At 44.3% G+C, this 19,133-nt stretch overlaps 1 long non-coding RNA gene across 1 annotated transcript; it reads right to left on the bottom strand.

The window, feature by feature from the left end:
• Window positions 1–9,180: 9,180 nt before the first annotated feature.
• LOC114445491 (uncharacterized) lies at window positions 9,181–9,761 on the bottom strand. Its single transcript, XR_003671652.1, has 3 exons — window positions 9,562–9,761; window positions 9,394–9,485; window positions 9,181–9,299 (listed from the first exon to the last, which is right to left on the bottom strand). It is a non-coding gene; the product is annotated as an uncharacterized LOC114445491 (long non-coding RNA).
• Window positions 9,762–19,133: the final 9,372 nt, after the last annotated feature.

Below are 19,133 nucleotides of genomic sequence, written 5' to 3'. Positions count from 1 at the left end.
TATAAACCATTTCTACCTCCACTCACCTGTGCAATAACTGTTAAATATGTAAACTGTTTATAATGTATATATCTTTTATTGGTAGCCTATTTTATATTGTATATATCTTTTTCCTAACTTATCCCTTGCTGTCTGTATGCCGTTGCAAAAATGCAATTTCCCCATTGTGGGACTAATAAAGGTTTCTTAATCTTAATCTTAATCTTAATCTGTCAGCCAGTGGGCTTCGTTTCATTCAAAGCATTATCCGTGCATCTCAGCCAGCGGGCTTCATTCTGTCAGCTCAAGGTATCTCCTGCATCTCTGCAACCACTTGGTCGATGATCTTCGCTTCCTGTATTCTCCAAAACACCGAACATGTGCTTGTATCTCAGAAAACTCCGTCCCTGGTGAGTTTCACCTATTACCACTGTATCGTCAATTCATGTCTGCTAACTTCATTCTCACGGCATTCCCTAGGCCTCATATTAATGCACCTTCTACTGGCGGGCTTCATTCACACAAGGCCTTAAATCAATGCATTCATAGCCAGTGGGCTTCGGATCTTACAAGGCCATTTAGCTATGCTTTCACAGCAGCGAGTTTTATTTCAGACAGGTCACTTAATCAATGCCATCATGCCAGCGGGCTTAATTCATACTAGGCAATATATCTAAGATATTCCTGCCAACGAGCACGCTCCGTCATATCTCACCACTCGTTCACTTTCAGGCCCTTCTGGCCTAGCTGATATGCTTATTAATCATATTATTGGGGTGATTCCGTTATGTACGTTTTCATCACTTACTGGTGGTGGTGCAAATCTTGAACCATGCTTAATTTCTGATTAGGCTGTATAAACAACACAATTTCAGCCTGTGGGCTTCGTTTTAGGCTTCATTTTAACACAATCTCAGCCGTTGGGCTTTGTTTAAACAAATTCCCTTTTCCCTGCTTTCCCGTGCTTCCTTAGCTTGAGCACATGCTCGCTAAACTCTCTCCATGTTTTCATCAGCTCGAGCTCACGCTCGCTAAACTCTTCTACGCCTTCCTCGACTTCCTAAACCCTCCTCTTCCTATGCTGTCCCTAGCTTAATCCCTAACTCGCTAAGCTCTGTTTCTCCTTCCCCCTCTCAAGGCATCAAGTCCGTAGATTGCTGTCACGTTATGCATTCTTTTTAACAATTGTCTTTCATTTTACATGATTTCTACCTAGAGCCCAGATATGTAAGTATTGACCTCAATTCTCATCTCTGTCTCTGTTTTGGGGGGATCTTATGATCCAGCAGCCTCTCCTCTTGCGTTTTCCCCCTTTCCGGATGTGGTCTTCACAATGGGGTCTAGGACGCCAATGCACATTCAAACTTTGTACTTAATAAATCTTTCTCATTCAGTTCGCTGAGTCTCTCATGATTGAAATGCACTGGTCTCGAGTCAGAGAGCAACACAGCTTTCGCTTTATCTGCACGATGAGCACAAGACCAAAATGGTTGCCTTTTTGATGGACATTACGTCACATCTTAATGAGCTTCATTTAAAGCTGCAGTCGGTGTTCGCTCTTTCAAAAAGAAGCTGGGCCTTTTCAGAGAAAATCTTCAGGGAGAATGTGAGCACTTCCCAAAACTACAAGCTGATTGGAAACTGCTCCTCCTCCTAATCCAGAATCCTTTCCTCATCGGACAAGTCCAAGAATTTTCACCAGAGCTGGCTCAGACGTTCAAGTGGACACATGCAGGACACCTACACCTTCAACTCATTCATCTGCAAGGAAACGCTGCATTAAGAGAGCATTTTGAGGCAACTGACCCTGCTTCTGGCTACAGTCTGTTCCCTGGTTCCACCAGTACACCAAAGAAGCCCCAATACTACTCAGACTTAAATTAACTTTAGGAACTTTGGATTAGGATTGGCCTATAATTGCTACATGCCTCTGTACAGACAAGCATACACACTCCAAACAAACAACATTCGTACAATTATCAATGCTACTTTCATGCACAACACGTGCAGTGTCCAACTTATCTGACGTACTTCTACCACATGATGGCATTCCTGCGAGGCTACAGTGGCAAACTGAGTACATACAAACTAGCCTACAACACCCTTACACTGAGAAGAACTAATTCATCTGGCAAAGTAAAGCACAATAATATGTCTTGCACAAGATACAACTCTGAAAACTTTCCTTTCACATCACCTTTCACATCACCCAAAAACACTCCATCTTCTACACCGCAGAGCACGCTAGCATGCCGGTTCAGCCTACAGCGCTCGACGACCAAGAGACCAAGAGAGTGTGAAGGTTTCTTCATATTAAAAGGGACTTTCTATCTGGGGGTGAGGCTCTCGGTTTCTTTAAAACAATTTCAGACAACTTTTCATGCACAACATGCTACACAAATAACATTCTACATGATTACATCGATGCCACTAATGCCATTACCTCAATAAAACCAATAATAGCGTCAACAACCTTTACCAGAACCCCTCCTGCTGATGGGAAGCCAGGACAACTCTAGCCGTCTCACAGGTCCAGACTGCAGTTCTGCATCGACATCCGACGACACGCGGGCCTGCGGACACAGTAAAACAAAATCAGCTTCAGCGTCGTACCTCTTTGGAATAACATCTTTCAAAGGATTCACCAAGTGTTCGGCTTTCTATGGCAGGCAATACATCATGTAATTAACTGATGAATACGCAATGCATTTCAAACATTTACCATTTTGGAGACGTCAGCGTGGCTTGACTGCACCCAGTGACATGACTGTTATGACGAGCAATGGCATAGATTTTTTCAAATGTAATGACTGTAACTTCATGGCATGATTCACACACTCAAACTGTGTGTACAACCTTTAATGACACATCTTGCTTGTACTTTTTAAAGCCACCTTATCACAACAATGCCACTCAACTGTAAACAAACACAACATTGTGTGGGACAATTTATTGACTACAATACCAAGGCTTTGACATTAAGGGGAAACCAGGGCAGGACACAACTGCCCACTCCAGATCCTCCAGTCCCTGTGTAAAACACACAAAAGTATAACACATGCAATCGTTTAAACATCAAATCTGTCTTTATCAAAGCACATTCCGATGTTCCAAACTCACAAATATGAGCAAACCACAAAAACTTCCATCAATCACTTTTATTCAGTCATTTTACAACATGGCATTGATAAAAATAAACAAAAGGTCACAGGCTGGAACACAGCGAGGCCGGCGAGTGACGTCACAAGACCATCTGGAAGACAAGAGACAAACTGTCAGTGTCAGGAATCACCACCTCAACATACACTGCATTTAAAATACACTTTGCTTGCCAGCTCCACTTACCATTCCTTGTTAACGGCGTGCCCCAATTGTCGATCACATCATGCTCATTTCTGCAAAGGCAAATTCTGGACACGGCTGTATTGACTGAAACGGATCCATTACAAAAAGCACGTTTGGGTTTGTGGTGACGCAAGTCTGGCCAAAACTGTCCAGGTCAAGACCACCCCTCTGGTAAAGAAGACCATTATTAAACAAGGTTAACATGACAATGACAAACGGGATTAAATGGTTAGGGTTAGCAAATTAGGAATACACATTTATTGACAAAAAACAAGTAGGTCAACTTTTGTCCCCCAGCTCAGATTCTGGTCTTTGCTCCACCCCCCACCACCCCAGTGTTAGGTGGAGTTGGGGTGGCAGTGGGTACCTGACAGATAAGCATCAGAAACAAAGAGAAAAAGCACAGGTTTCTGGAATGACATGACCATGCAATGCAATGACGCCACAAAATGCAAGGGGTGGGACCAGAAAAGGATCTTTGTCCTTTTCAAGCAGTGAGCCCCCCCCCCCCCTCACCTGTCCAGGTGAAAGGTCCATACTTGCATTTCCACAATTCCCTTGTGCAAGTACTTGATTGAAACATTGCTGTGACACCTTCATTGTTGTTTTGAAATTATTTCCCAGTTGTCCACAGCCTTGATCCGGGTTTGGATGCATTTGCTGATAGCATTGCTCGTTTGTAGTTGCAACTGCGTTTTCCATCCTTGCTCTTTACTTTAGCAGTCATGTGCTGCTCTGTTCCAACACCGTGTTTGAGTATGTTTGTATTTCATTTGTCCACAATGTCTCCTTGCTGTCACCGTTTCCACACAATGGTTACATTGAGAAATCCTTGGTGCCTGCGACACATTTGGCGTTCCTTGCTCCTTTTTTGGTTGTTTTTTGGTTGGTTGGTTGCTCTCAGTCCCAGTCAAGTCACCCAAACCGCACCTCAACCACCACAAAACTAATCAACTAATCCACAAGCTCAACTCCAACTAACAACATGCCGGCATTCTACGATCTAAGCTACAACATCCACAACCCTACATTGCACAACACAATACCACCCACACCCTCAGTCAGTCAAACAGTCAGGGCACGTTGGTGCACGCCGAATCCATCCAGATCCAAATTCCTGGTGAGATTTCCAACACAGAGAGTCATTTAAAATCCTGTCCATTGGGGTTCTGGAGACAGGGCAAAACACTGTTTGAGTGTTCGGCCAAACCTAAAACGAGTCCTTTGACATTTCAAAAAAAAAAAAAAAAAAAACACCAGAAAAACACACAAGTTAAATACCTACAGTTTCACAAGGTTTTACAGTACCTCCACATCTGCAATAGACTGTTGGTGTGGTCTGAGAGAGAACACTAAAACAATTACTGTACACCACGCTGACAGGCAGAGGCGATGATGCGCAGATGCTTCAGGGTGCTCTTCATCTGCAGGAGAGGACAGACCATATTAACACAGTAACCTTCCTTTGGTTAATTTCCATTGGTGACATTCTGTGACGCGGAGTTCATCGCACCTGGTTGAACTGCAGAAGCCACCGACTCCTTCAGCATTTCTTCAAGGCCTACGGGGGATAAAACGGTCACAAAGCAAATATTGTAAGTAAATTACTCAGGTAGGATGCGTTACCATGACTTGCAGACTGAATACTTACACATCCAGGCTTCTAAAGTCACACAGCAGCACCCATCTTCACGGGTAGCATGTACTACGATGAGTCACCTCACCGGCAGAAATCCACCCTTCAGTGTGATGAATCAGTGGTCCTGTGAAGAACAAAGTGGTAAGGAATAATGTGGTAAAGAACGTGTTAACATAACTTGCAATCACACTACCTTACTCGCAGAAATCCAGCCTTCGAGGCGACAAATCAGTGGTCCTGCGAAGCCAAAAAAAAAAAAACACAGCAGCATGGTAAGTGTCTTCACTGGCAGGATGTGTGAACAGGTTGCAGACATATTACCTCACTTGCAGAAGTCCAGGTGTCCACTCAGCGGTTCTGCCGAACAACAAAAGTCAGAGTGGTAAGCAAGCGTCTTCACTGGAAGGATGTGTTAACATGAGTTGCAAATATACTACCATACTCGCAGGAATTCCACCTCTCAGGTGACGAATCAGTGGTCCTGTGCAGCTAAAAACATAATAAAACACAGTGGTAAGAAAGCATCTTCACAGAAAGCATGTGTTATGATGACTTGCAAACACACTACCTTGCTCGCAGAAATCCAGCCTTCCAGGTGACGAATCTCTGCTCCTGCAAAGCAAAAAAAACACAGCAGCATGGTAAGTGTCTTCAATGGCAGGATGTATTCAGTTGCAGACATATTACCTCACTTGCACACATCCAGGTGTCCACTCAGCAGGTCTGTGGAACAATAAAGTCAGAGTGGTAAGCAAGCGTCTTCACTGGAAGCATGTGTAGAGAACAGTTGCAGACACATTACCTTCCTCACAGAAATCCGGCCTTCCAGGTGACATCAGCAGTTCTGTGAAGATGAAAACAGCCATGAACGCACACATTTTTCCTCCAACCACCCACTGTTCTGTTAAAGCCCTCCAGTGCTCAGACAGGAACCTCCAAAAAGCCCATGATAAAAAGCACCCGTAGTGGCTGTGCTACCTAGCTGCCTACATCAAAGTGAAAAGTGACCCTACACTTTCGGCTACCAGCTCGTCCTAAGTTTGAATTAGACTTTCTTTACGCGCTCTACAGCTACACCTTTTTTTAGGAAGCATAGTTTGTTCTAAGAATTTACTTTTGTACACTACAACTACTCTCTTACTACTCTTATTGTTGATGATGAAGATTCTCAAAATTAACCTAAATGACTATTTTTGTTACGCTCTGTTAAAACACTAATGACGCACGTGCTACTTAACGAACCTCGTTTTGCCACCATTAAAGGTGATATATGCAACATCTAAACTTCACTTTCAGGACGCCAGGTTTGGGCCATTAATTCTAGCCTCTACACTACCGTTTTGACTAGTTTGCCTGGTATCCTGTCCTATTTATTACTACACTAAACAACTACTCTGGGCATTTTACACCAAACTCCCCAAGACCGACAACTAGCCCATCGTCAACAACCCACCTACAACCATCACAACAAACCAAATGCCCAGCACCAAGAGCTCCTACAACCACTACTAACATAATGTCTGCATCCCTAATGTTACTTATAATAACTACTAACTCTCTCCTACCCTACTTAGCCATTAAAGTTATATATATTATAAATTTGATCTACTAGTAAATAAGGTCTAGGCCATGTTCTCCTGACGTCCTTTTCTTACTATGCTGCTAGCACGTGGTAACGAAGCACAGACTTTAAACGCCTACTTAATTACATCACATTTTATTGGATTTTTGGCTAGATAACGCCGAATGTTTAGCAAAACTTCAGCTAAATTATCTTAGTCCTACCATCCTCTATTATTACTTGTGTTTGTGAATTCTGCCCTACACTGTCCTATTTTATATGCTTCCCATCACAACACCTAATGGTTTAATTTAACTCCTTCCTCTCCTACACTGTCCTAGTTTATATGCTTCCTGTCACAACCCCTAATGGTTTAATTTAACTCCTACCTCTCCTACACTATCATTCGTTTGCTTATTCTGCCCTACATTGTCCTATTTCCAAGCCAACACCTCCCAAAGCTCCTATAGCAGTTCAGGAGCACCCGTCCTGCAGACGTATTAAACGCCCGTCTCCCCATCTCCTCAGAAATGGAGTTCAAGTTTCCACAACAATTGCTGATTGATAGGAACATTGCTGTGACGCTGCTCATCGTCATGTTGACGTGGCACACACTGAGTGTATGATCCAGAAGGTTTGTCCAGGTTCTGACACACATGCTGAAAGCATTGATCATTTCTTCTTGTCTTCAACTCTTCAGAGATCCTCACAATGCTTCTTCCATTTAAAGGAGTCATGAGCTGTTCCATTCACAGCAAAGTTGATTCATTTCTTTTCTGATTTTCTGTCCACGTCGTGTCCTTTTGCTGTCAACATTTTTATGTCATCGCTTCAAAACTGGTCAAGGCTGCCAGTGTTGTAGCATTACACTATTCATTCCCCCGTTTGGGTGTTGCCCATTCACAGTCAACAAAAAAAAATCTCCATCAATCAAACCCAATCCATCAAACCACCAAAGACCACAGCAGCACATGGTAAGACACAAAAACAAACCCACAACACAGAACCACCACAGCAACAACAACAATGACAACAACACTAACCAGATGCCGGCATCCACACACCCCCTAAACAACAACCACAACCTCCTACACACCTGTCGTCACTAAACACTAATTTAATCTTACTTAATCCTACCTTAACGTTCTACTACTAATTTTATATTATATATATAAATCTATATATTATTATAGTTAGATTGCAAAGCGACCCTGACGAGCCGCTCTATTTAAACATCTATTCTATATTTTTTTATTGAGCCTATTTTAGTTGTCTACTGACATAATCCTAACATTTAGGTTAACCTAATTTCTTTGTCGCACCTTTCCACTACAAACACTACATTTATTTAATTTATTAATGCAACAACTATGTTAATTTATTTAATTATACTATGAATAATATAATTTTTATCACTACACTATACCACCTGCGTGAGGGAAGAAAATATGAGGTGAAAAAAAAAATAGATATAGAAATAACAAGAAAACCGATAACCTGACACAGCGGGACATGAAGACGTCTCCTCAGACCACAGGCAGGGCCTGGCTGGTGGATGACCAGGTGCAGAGGCACTGGAGGCGCTGGTGCTGTGATGTGGTCGTCAGCTGAGGAGGACAAGATAGACCATGTTTAACAACAAATATAACACATGATCTGCAATGCAGAGTTAAAACCAAGCGGCAACCTTCGGGGCTCAGACTTGAAGCCCATGCGGAAGTGTCAAAACTTGTAATTCACGCTGCAACAGCTGGGGGCTGGCTCCTAAAGCGAGTAATTTCCCATAGACTCCCATGTTAAAATGGCCGACTTCACAGCAGAAAAGAACGTGTTTACAGTCTGGTACAAAAAACCACTCTGGTCTCAGATGATAGGTTCTCTTCTAGTGTCAATTGTAGGGGGGGTGAATTTTTTTACAACTCACTCGTTTCAATTGTATTCTGACTTAAAATTACGCCTAATTATGGGCGTTGCCGCTTGAGTGACAGACAGTTGCCGTATCACAGCGTGAGTTTCCTGCTCCCATGATCGCCCGCCCCCCCTAAACCCCGCTCGTGCTCCCCCTCTTTGTCCATAATCGGAGTTTTAGTTGACGTGACGCTGTCAACATGGCGGCGGTCATCACGTCCCGGAACCTCCCACTGAGACTCAAAACGGCTCTTCAGAAACAAACGGGTGACGTCACGGAAGCTCTGTCCATAGTTTTTACTGTCAATGGTTAAAACACTGCAGACATGAGGGCAACACGAGTAAAACTAAATGCTGATGGTGCAGATGTAGCTGCAGGCCTCATAAGTAGTCACAGTTGAGGACCAGGCCAACACGCCTGACGTTGCCACTGTTCCTCCTCGCAAGATCCGACTTTTGTCTGAGTGCTAATCATCTGCCAAAGAACATGCTTTATCTGCCAGGCAGGCCATGCTGCAGTCAGGGACCTCTTCACAGGACAGCAGCTGGAAAAACAGCAGAGTCTTCAGGTTGGTGTGTCCTACCATCAGCAGTGAAGCAGCCAGGAAACATCCACTCACCTTGTCGAGTTCAATCCACTGCAACGTCTCCCAGAAAGCACCAAGGAAGGCCTTCAAGGCCTGAAGAGGGAAAATCAGACATGATGACACAATTTACAACTAAATTCAACTTCATTGTAAATTCAGCACTCGTCCTCAGACAGCCTGGATCCTCTGCAGCCTGTGCATTGCTCCTGAGCGCCATGTGCTCTGATTATCACTGCTTTCAGCTGTGTCTCTGGAAATGGCACATTTCTCCTGTTCAACACTAGATGGAGACAAACTTTGTTAGTTTGGAAGCATTGACTTCACACTAATATTTATGAGGCGTTTGAATTTAACACTTATTATTGAACACAGACAATAACAATGCTTCCCTTTGATCTCAGTGACTCTGTAATGAAGTCCAGATGATCTGCAGCCATTCACAGGGTGGAAGCACTTGCTCTGGCTTCTAAAGACAAAGCAACATTCATCAACTTTTGTCTTCATCTTCTCAAGAACTCAAAACTCAAACAAGTCAACAGCACCTGCTGCAGCTCCTCGCTGTGCGCCATGTGCCCGCCAGCAGCAGGCCGCTGCCTCTGCTTCCAGGCCTTTCTGTGGAACCAGGCCTTCTCTCTTCTCCTTCGGTCGAACCAGGGCCCTTTCTCTAACCCTTCGGTGGATGTTACACCAAAGCTGGCGGTGATGTGCAGTGATACTGGCCAGCTGCCGTTACACCACCAGTAAATTAGAACAAGCAGCTGAACTTCCATACCTGCTTCAGGTTGTCTCCAAAATGGCGCTGACGCGCGGCCAACTTATCACTTCCTGAACTTCTTCTTCTTCTGTTTAATGGAGAGTGACAACCAATGTTTGAGGTGCATTACTGCCACCTACTGTCCTTCTCACCATTCATTTAAACATGAAAACCTGAAAACCTCCTAAACACTGACTGTGTTTTTATATTTTTTATTTATTTATTTAGTCAAATGTCCACAGGATGTTGTTTTTCTTTGGCTTTATCAATCACACAATTAATTTACATATAAACAATATATAAATGACCAGTAGAAGCCCACAGTTTCTGGCTAACGACTGAGAACAAGAGCAGACATGAACATTATTTTTGTAGTCTTTAGGTTTGAACTATTTGATTTACATTAGCGGATCAGGTAGTGCTGCAAATAGCAGCAGTGTCAGTGTACGACGTAGCTCCATTCACACACAGCAGCTGTTTGTGGACTCGTATTCCAGCTAGGTTCTTCAGACAGCACTTTTACAGTCTTATGATTTTTCTGTGGTTGCGTTACAGTGCCACTACAGCAATTTCATATCTTTAGTAATAATGACACTGTCACAAAAAACAATTAGAGATGTTTCATTAAATATTATCTTTACAGTTTTAACTTGATTTACTCAGACATTGCAAGACAGGAAATAAAACCCTAACCTAAAAAAAAAAAAAAAGAAAAAAAAAAGGGGACAGCAGTGGCGCAGTGGTATAGCAGGGTTGTCTAGTAACCGAAGGTTGGTGGTTCGATCCCAAGAATTTCCCTCTGGGATTAATACAGTATCTAAAATAATAATAAAAAAAAAATAAAATAAAACCTATCACCAGCTTTGGCTCCATAACCCACTGTTGACAAACCCACGAAACGCAGGGGGTGCCCCCCTTCTTCTCCTCCAGCCCTCCTGGACTTCGGATCTTCTGTCTTCACTCTTCACCCTCCAGGAATCGAACCTGACTCTTCAAGGCACAAAGCACTCCCTTAACCACCTGAGCCACTCAGGCATTTGGACCTCCCCTCAGTGAACCTTTCACTCTTCACTTGGAGTGTTTCACTAGAAAAAACACAGGCAGCCACAGGAACTGAACCCAGTCCCACAGAACAACACACCACTCACTTAACCCTCTGAGCCATTCTTTCAGATGCGTGCACATTTTCTCCACTCACTTTTCACTCTTCACTTTGACTGTTCACAAAATAAAAAATACAAGAATTAAACCCAGGTCCTTCAGGTCCGTCCTTGGCCTAGCCAACTCTCTGAGCCACTCTCTTAAGTCTCCTAGCCACTCTCTCAGACACTTACAACACTGCCTAAATCTGAGGCCTTCAAAAATTAAAAAGCGTACTCGAGCAGTTCTCTCTGACTCTTGGGCGCTTTCTTGGCTTGGCTTCCAGTCTTCTCTTACAATGCTGAACTAAGACTGGTTTGACTAATGTGCAGAGCTGGTAAACGAAGTTTGCACTGCAAAGCAACCCGGACCAGGCCAACCACACTGTCCTGCAAAAAGACAAAATGGCAGAGGAGAAGTCTTTCCTGTCAGAGGAAAGACATGGGGACTCCCCATCTCTGGGCAGTTTAATTAGGACTGAAGTCAAACAAAGACTTCACATAGACTTGGTCGACATTTCACAAAACACAACAATAATCCACACGAACAAAACACGGTGGGTTTTCATAAAGTTCATGTAGACAGCAGCGTCACCACAACAGCTGCACTGAACACGGAGCGTATGTTGATGTGCAAAGATTCGTGCACACACACACACATCAACATAATTCAGATAAATGTGACTTACCCTGTGTCTGTATTTCCTGCTTCTTTTCTGGAAGTGACACCTACAACAGAGCAAGGCAAATGTTCTCCACATGACATTGTCCAAATGGTCTAAACTCCCCAAGCCTACTCACTGTTAGTCTTATTAACAGCCTTTTTATATTCAAAGTCACAAAGTTTCACCTGCACATGAGGCTCCATGCCGCAAACAGCAGTCCATGAAAAAGTTGTTTTCAGGGCAGCAAACTGTTGCCGAGCGGTTCAGTGTGTTTCTACAAAGCAGTCGATTCTATAGTAGGAACTCTGGAGTGGTATGTATCAGGGCACGGGTGCAGGGGAGGGAAGAGAGACAGTGGTGGAGGCTCAAGGGGGATGAATGCTCCGTATTTGACCAAAACCAGAAGCCAGCCTTAGAAAAGTTAGAAGCCACTAACAATGGCAGCTCATACCTTGTACAGATCCTTAACATGGAGGCGGGGAAGCTTTCAATGAGCAGGTACATGACAGGATGGTGGCTTTAGGAGTTTAACGAGACACACTTAGCTTCACATTTACGCTGACATGGGAACAAACTATTGTCCATTGTCTGTCACTAGGGGTTTCCAGGCTCTGGTGTCTGGTGTCAGAACCTGCTCACCAGACCAGTAGTTTACTCCCTCGGTGTCGCCACCAGCAGTGGCCGACCATCTCTAGCAGCTTAGCAGTGCTCTGCTACAGGGCACGACGTCAGGGCAGAGAGGGAACGTCATGGATCATGTGACCAACCAACGTAGATCTAAGTTATTATTATATCGGTCCATTTACTATTATTTTGGGCCACACAGACTGACTGTGACTACAAAGTAACTTCTCAGTCTGACCCTGCAGGCCGCGCTCGGCCTCCATGTCTGATCTTCTGTTCTTCCAGCCAGAGGTTTGTCCGTCCTTCTGAAGCAGCTTCACCATCCCAGGCGTCTCCTCACTGTGGCACAGAGCACTTTTCAACATCTCTCCTATAAGAAGCAAGACTTACAGCCTGTTGAGTAAACATACAAATTCATTTAATTGGTACATTTGCCTTTTCTGTTTTATCCATGTGTACAGAAAACTGAAGAACAAAGAGTACTGAGACACAGATCTGTAACCTCTGCACACGAACACAGAATGTATGTGGATCATTCAAACCTGAACTTTTTGACAATAACCAGCAGGTTAGAACCAGGTGCTTCATTATGATACAGCTGCAGAACCAGGGCTCTGCAGACAGAGGCAGTGTAGAACCCGAGCAGCAGGACAGTCAGAGTAGATACTTTACTCCAGAGATGGAACAAAGAAGGGAGCTTTTACAACAATTTTACACAAACAGTTAACAAACCAAAGAACAAATATTCACATTTCAGTCCGGCACAGACTCCAGTGACCCTTTGTTGCCCGTCCCTGCAGTTTATTTTACAAAAAGTGTCTTTAAAGTCTTCATGAATACAGTGGTCCTAGTTTCTGTGTTCACACTCATAAATAACTAGATCACTGTTTTATAGCACAATCATTGAATCACTGTGAAAGGAATGTGCTCTGTCACAGCCGAGAGGCATCATTTAAAACAGCTCAGTGTAACTGCTCAGAAAACACTGACCTGAACTCAAGGGTCCGTCCGGACCCAAGACACACACCCTGATGAACGCTGCTCAGACAGACAGGACAGATGCTGCTGGACTTCACAGGGGGACTTCTGAACCTGCAGCATGTTTGTGTGATGATTATCATCAGTACATAACTCACTCATACGCAGATTTATAACTTAGACCATTTACAATTGTTACAATAATAAAGGGACAATAAAGCTACATTGTTTTTTCCTTCGGCTGAACTAATGTTTTTTGTTTCAGCTGATGAATTTGTTCAAACATTTGCTCACGATGCACCAATAGTGCTTCATTGACAGTGTTTATATACTGCTCCTCCTTCTGGAGGATCTGGCTCAGTGTCTGCAGGTCTCTCATCAGTTTAACCAGAGTCAGGAAGAAATTTCATGCAGTGCTTCATCAGGTTCAGTTTTGTCTGACACAGCAGCATTGGTTCGCTCCACATCCTCCACCTGGGCCTTAGTGACGGGGCTACTGTCCATAATTCGACGGTTAAGCTGCAGCACGGTGGTCTTTGAGGGCATGGAGGACTGTGCGGCCTCTGTCAGCTGGTGTTCACAGCGGAACAGGATCAGGAAGCAGCGGTAGAACTGTAACAAACAAAGAGGCGTCATAAGGATCCAGAACTTTGACATATTAAGCTTCATTTTATTAAGTACGACCACAATCCACCATCGCAGCAGCTTTAACAGTGGAACTATGTCATATATGCTGTTCAACTGAATTCAATTCAGTTTTATTTATACAGCGCATTTTACAATCAGAAATTGTCTCAAAGCGCTTCACAGAAACTCAGAGCGTGAGACCCAGAACCCGAACCCCCCTAAGAGAACTGTGGCAAGGAAACACTCTCTTTAAGAGGAAGAAACCTTGAGCAGGACCCGTCAACTTAAGGGGGAACCAGTCCTGCTGCCAGTCGGCCGGGTAGAGGAGGAGAAGAAGAGGGAGACAGGACAGAGAGGATGAAGGAGAGAGAGGAGAAGAAGAAGAGGGAGACAGGACAGAGAGGATGAAGGAGAGAGAGAGGAGAAGAGGGAGACAGGACAGAGAGGATGAAGGAGAGAGAGGAGAAGAAGAGGGAGACAGGACAGAGAGGATGAAGGAGAGAGAGGAGAAGAAGAGGGAGACAGGACAGAGAGGATGAAGGAGAGAGAGGAGAAGAGGGAGACAGGACAGAGAGGATGAAGGAGAGAGAGAGGAGAAGAGGGAGACAGGACAGAGAGGAGAACTTCCACAGAAATATCGATCTCATCACGCTAGTATCGAGTAATTACTGATCCTGACTTTGGTATCGATACTATCGATATTTAGATCGATTCGTCCACCCCTACAATGCATTTCAAACATTTACCATTTTGGAGACGTCAGCGTGGCTGGACTGCACCCAGTGACATGACTGTTATGATGAGCAATGGCAGAGTTTTTGGATTCAAATACAGATTGTATGCAATGATTGTAACTTCATGGCATGATTCACACAAACTGTGTGAACAACCGTTAATGACACGTCTCTCTTTAAAGACACCTTATCACAACAATGTCACTCAACTGTAGACAAACACAACATTGTGTGGGACAATTCATTGACTACAATACCAAGGCATTGACATTAGGTGAAACCAGGGTACTGTTTGGCAGGACACAACCACCCACTCCAGATCCTCCAGTCCCTGTGTAAAACACACAAAAACATAACACCTGCAATCGTGTAAACTTTAAATCTGTCTTCATCAAAACACATTACAATGTTCCAAACTCAAATATGAGCAAACAAGAAAAACTTCCACCGATCACTTTTATTCAGTCATTTCACAACATGGCATTAGTACAAAAGGAAAAGTCGCAGGCTGGAACACAGCGAGGCCGGGGAGTGACGTCGCCGGAACATCTGGAAGACAAGAGAAAAACATGTCAGTGAATCGCCAACTCAAACACACACTGCATTTAAAAATACACCTCACTTGCCAGCGCCACTTACCATTCCTCGTCAACGGCGCGCACCCCAATTGTCGATCACATCACGCTCATTTCTGCAAAGTCACATTCTGGACAAGTAGACGGGTCCTGCTCAAGGTTTCTTCCTCTTAAAGGGAGTTTTTCCTTGCCACAGTGCTCTTAGGGGGTTCAGGCTCTGAGTTTCTGTGAAGCGCTTTGAGACAATTTCTGATTGTAAAATGCGCTGTATAAATAAAACTGAATTGAATTGAATTAAAAGGACTGAAGTTAAAAACTTGGGTATTCCCAATAAGGCTATCAGGAGATGGAGGTACTTCATCGGAATTGTCCGATTGAAACAGATGACCATCAACAAGTATGCTGGCTGGCAGACTGACAGAGTTACAGCGAGCAGACAAGGATTTGATGGACGCCCAGAACTTCTTTGGGTTTTTGAGACTCTGTTGTCATGGAGAAATAGAATTCTGATTTTGCTTTCCGAATAATTGAGGTAAATTTGTTTCTTAATTGTCTAAAATTCAGCCAATCAGATTCTAATCCTGACTTGCGTGCCCTGGCCCAAGCAGTATTTTGCTCATGGCTTATCACGCCCTTTCACTCTAAATTTGCAGAAAGGGGCATGTTTATTCACAATACTCAAAAGGTTTTTGTGGAAATATTTCCAGGCCAGTTCAACATCATCAAAAAGTACAATTCTACCCCAATTAAACTGGTACAAGTCATGTATAAAAGCTTGTGCCTCAAATAATTTCATATTACTTTTTTCAGCTAAACGAGGCTCACTTCTAGGAATCCTTGTGTCGTACAACTGCAATCACACAATGATCACTCACATCATTAGAGAAAACACCTGATGCAACATATGTAAAAGGCATGTTTGTTAAAAATAAGTCAATAAAGCATTTAAGATTGGGTCTGGTAGGTGAGTTAATTAACTGTGTACAATTTAAAGCTTCACTTTGTGCCTTCAGTGGATCAGACACAGATGTGAGCAAGTCCCAGTTCAGATCACCAACCAATACAATATCATTGTATTTCAGTTGTGTTAAAAGTTTCAGAAGGGTAGATAGAGAGCTACTGGGCGCAGACGGAGGCCTGTAACATCCCACTAACATAATGTGGTGGTTTTTGGTTGGTTTAATCTCTGTTGCTAAATGTTCAAGCTCTTTACTTACGGTCTCAGAAAGCACTAATTTTGCATCATCATCTAATTGTATATGGCTACTCCACCACCTTTTCTATGGCGATCAGTACAGAAACATTATAGCCAGAGATGTAAATATCTTTATCATGCACAGATTGATTTAGCCAAGTTTCAGACGATATCAGCATCTATTGAGTTTATCCAGATCTTAACCATGTCCAGTTTAGGGAGTAAACTCCGGACATTGATATGAATAAACCCAAGATCAGATCTACATTTAAAATCTGCAGGTGTAAAACTCTGTGCAGGTACGTCAGGGCCTGGATTCTCAACATTTCCTGAGAGCAATAACAACTAATACAACTAGCTTTATGTTACCATCTTTTGGGCCTTTAAAGAGTGCTCACAAAAGGCGAAGCTGTATCAATAGTGAAATGGACCCTTAACACAAGGAGACAATAAGAGTGATTGGGCTCAAGCATATGCAACCATTTTGTTTTGTCTAAAGTCACAAAAACGGCCAGCTGAGATGAAGTTGAGGTTATATTATAGCTGCTATCCTGACTTGTTAACTTCTCATAGTTATCAAACTGCATTCTGAAGTAGCATAGCTTGTAAGGAATGGTTATCAGACCCATTTGGAATATCAGAGAAACTACACAGCAGTATAAAGCACAGCACAAAGATTTGTGACATCATGAAAGGAACATGAAGTTCCACTGTTTTACCACTGTTGAAGTTGTTAGTACGTAGGTAGAGATGATAGCTGAAGGTTCAACAACTGGAAGCCAACAAGCAAGGCTTGTAGAGGGCTAACAGGCAGGCCAATGGATGAAGGCGGTGAAAAGTGTGCCAGGCAGGCCAGTGGCTGGAGGCTAGCAGAGGGGAAGGGGTAGCAGGCAGGCCGATGGTTGAAGGCTAACAGGAGGCTAGCAAGCAGGCCTCTGCCTGAAGGCCCACAAGCAGTCCAGTAGCCAGAGATCAGCAAGCACAGGTGATGGTTGATGACTAGCAGACAATGTTGAAAACAACCAGTCTGATGGCAGGAGGAAATCGATGGAAGGTGGAAGCTAACAATGCTAGCTGTCTGCTATTGCTACAGTTCAACTGCTAAAACAGTTGGACTGTAGGTAGACCGAAGCCAGAGATAATCCAATGTCTCTGTCTCCTTCATCCTCTCTGTCCTGTCTCCCTCTTCTTCTCCTCTCTCTCTCTGCTTCATCCTCTCTGTCCTGTCTCCCTCTTCTCCTCTCTCTCTCTCCTTCATCCTCTCTGTCCTGTCTCCCTCTTCTTCTCCTCTCTCTCTCCTTCATCCTCTCTGTCCTGTCTCCCTCTTCTTCTCTCTCTCTCTCTCTGCTTCATCCTCTCTGTCCTGTCTCCCTCTTCTTCTCCTCTCTCTCCTTATCCTCTCTGTCCTGTCTCCCTCTTCTCCTCTCTCTCTCCTTATCCTCTCTGTCCTGTCTCCATCTTCTCCTCTCTCTCTCTCCTTCATCCTCTCTGTCCTGTCTCCCTCTTCTTCTCCTCTCTCTCCTTCATCCTCTCTGTCCTGTCTCCCTCTTCTTCTCCTCTCTCTCCTTCATCCTCTCTGTCCTGTCTCCCTCTTCTCCTCTCTCTCCTTCATCCTCTCTGTCCTGTCTCCCTCTTCTTCTCCTCTCTCTCCTTCATCCTCTCTGTCCTGTCTCCCTCTTCTTCTCTTCTCCTCTCTCTCCTTCATCCTCTCTGTCCTGTCTCCCTCTTCTTCTCCTCTCTCTCTCCTTCATCCTCTCTGTCCTGTCTCCCTCTTCTTCTCTCTCTCTCTGCTTCATACTCTCTGTCCTGTCTCCCTCTTCTTCTCCTCTCTCTCTCCTTCATCCTCTCTGTCCTGTCTCCCTCTTCTTCTCCTCTCTCTCCTTCATCCTCTCTGTCCTGTCTCCCTCTTCTTCTCTTCTCCTCTCTCTCCTTCATCCTCTCTGTCCTGTCTCCCTCTTCTTCTCCTCTCTCTCTCCTTCATCCTCTCTGTCCTGTCTCCCTCTTCTTCTCTCTCTCTCTCCTTCATCCTCTCTGTCCTGTCTCCCTCTTCTTCTCCTCTCTCTCTCCTTCATCCTCTCTGTCCTGTCTCCCTCTTCTTCTCCTCTCTCTCCTTCATCCTCTCTGTCCTGTCTCCCTCTTCTCCTCTCTCTCTCCTTCATCCTCTCTGTCCTGTCTCCCTCTTCTCCTCTCTCTCTCCTTCATCCTCTCTGTCCTGTCTCCCTCTTCTTCTCCTCTCTCTCCTTCATCCTCTCTGTCCTGTCTCCCTCTTCTCCTCTCTCTCTCCTTCATCCTCTCTGTCCTGTCTCCCTCTTCTCCTCTCTCTCTCTCCTTCATCCTCTCTGTCCTGTCTCCCTCTTCTCCTCTCTCCTTCATCCTCTGTCCTGTCTCCCTCTTCTCCTCTCTCTCCTTCATCCTCTCTGTCCTGTCTCCCTCTTCTTCTGCTCTCTCTCTCCTTCATCCTCTCTGTCCTGTCTCCCTCTTCTCCTCTCTCTCCTTCATCCTCTCTGTCCTGTCTCCCTCTTCTTCTCCTCTCTCTCCTTCATCCTCTGTCCTGTCTCCCTCTTCTCCTCTCTCTCTCCTTCATTCTCTCTGTCCTGTCTCCCTCTTCTTCTCCTCTCTCTCTCCTTCATCCTCTCTGTCCTGTCTCCCTCTTCTCCTCCTCTCTCTCTCCTTCATCCTCTCTGTCCTGTCTCCCTCTTCTCCTCCTCTCTCCTTCATCCTCTCTGTCCTGTCTCCCTCTTCTTCTCCTCTCTCTCCTTCATTCTCTCTGTCCTGTCTCCCTCTTCTTCTCCTCTCTCTCTCCTTCATCCTCTCTGTCCTGTC

Source organism: Parambassis ranga, chromosome 13 (assembly GCF_900634625.1).
Source record: "Parambassis ranga chromosome 13, fParRan2.1, whole genome shotgun sequence".
Lineage (NCBI taxonomy): Eukaryota > Metazoa > Chordata > Actinopteri > Ambassidae > Parambassis > Parambassis ranga.
This window is presented reverse-complemented; position numbering and strand designations above follow the sequence as displayed.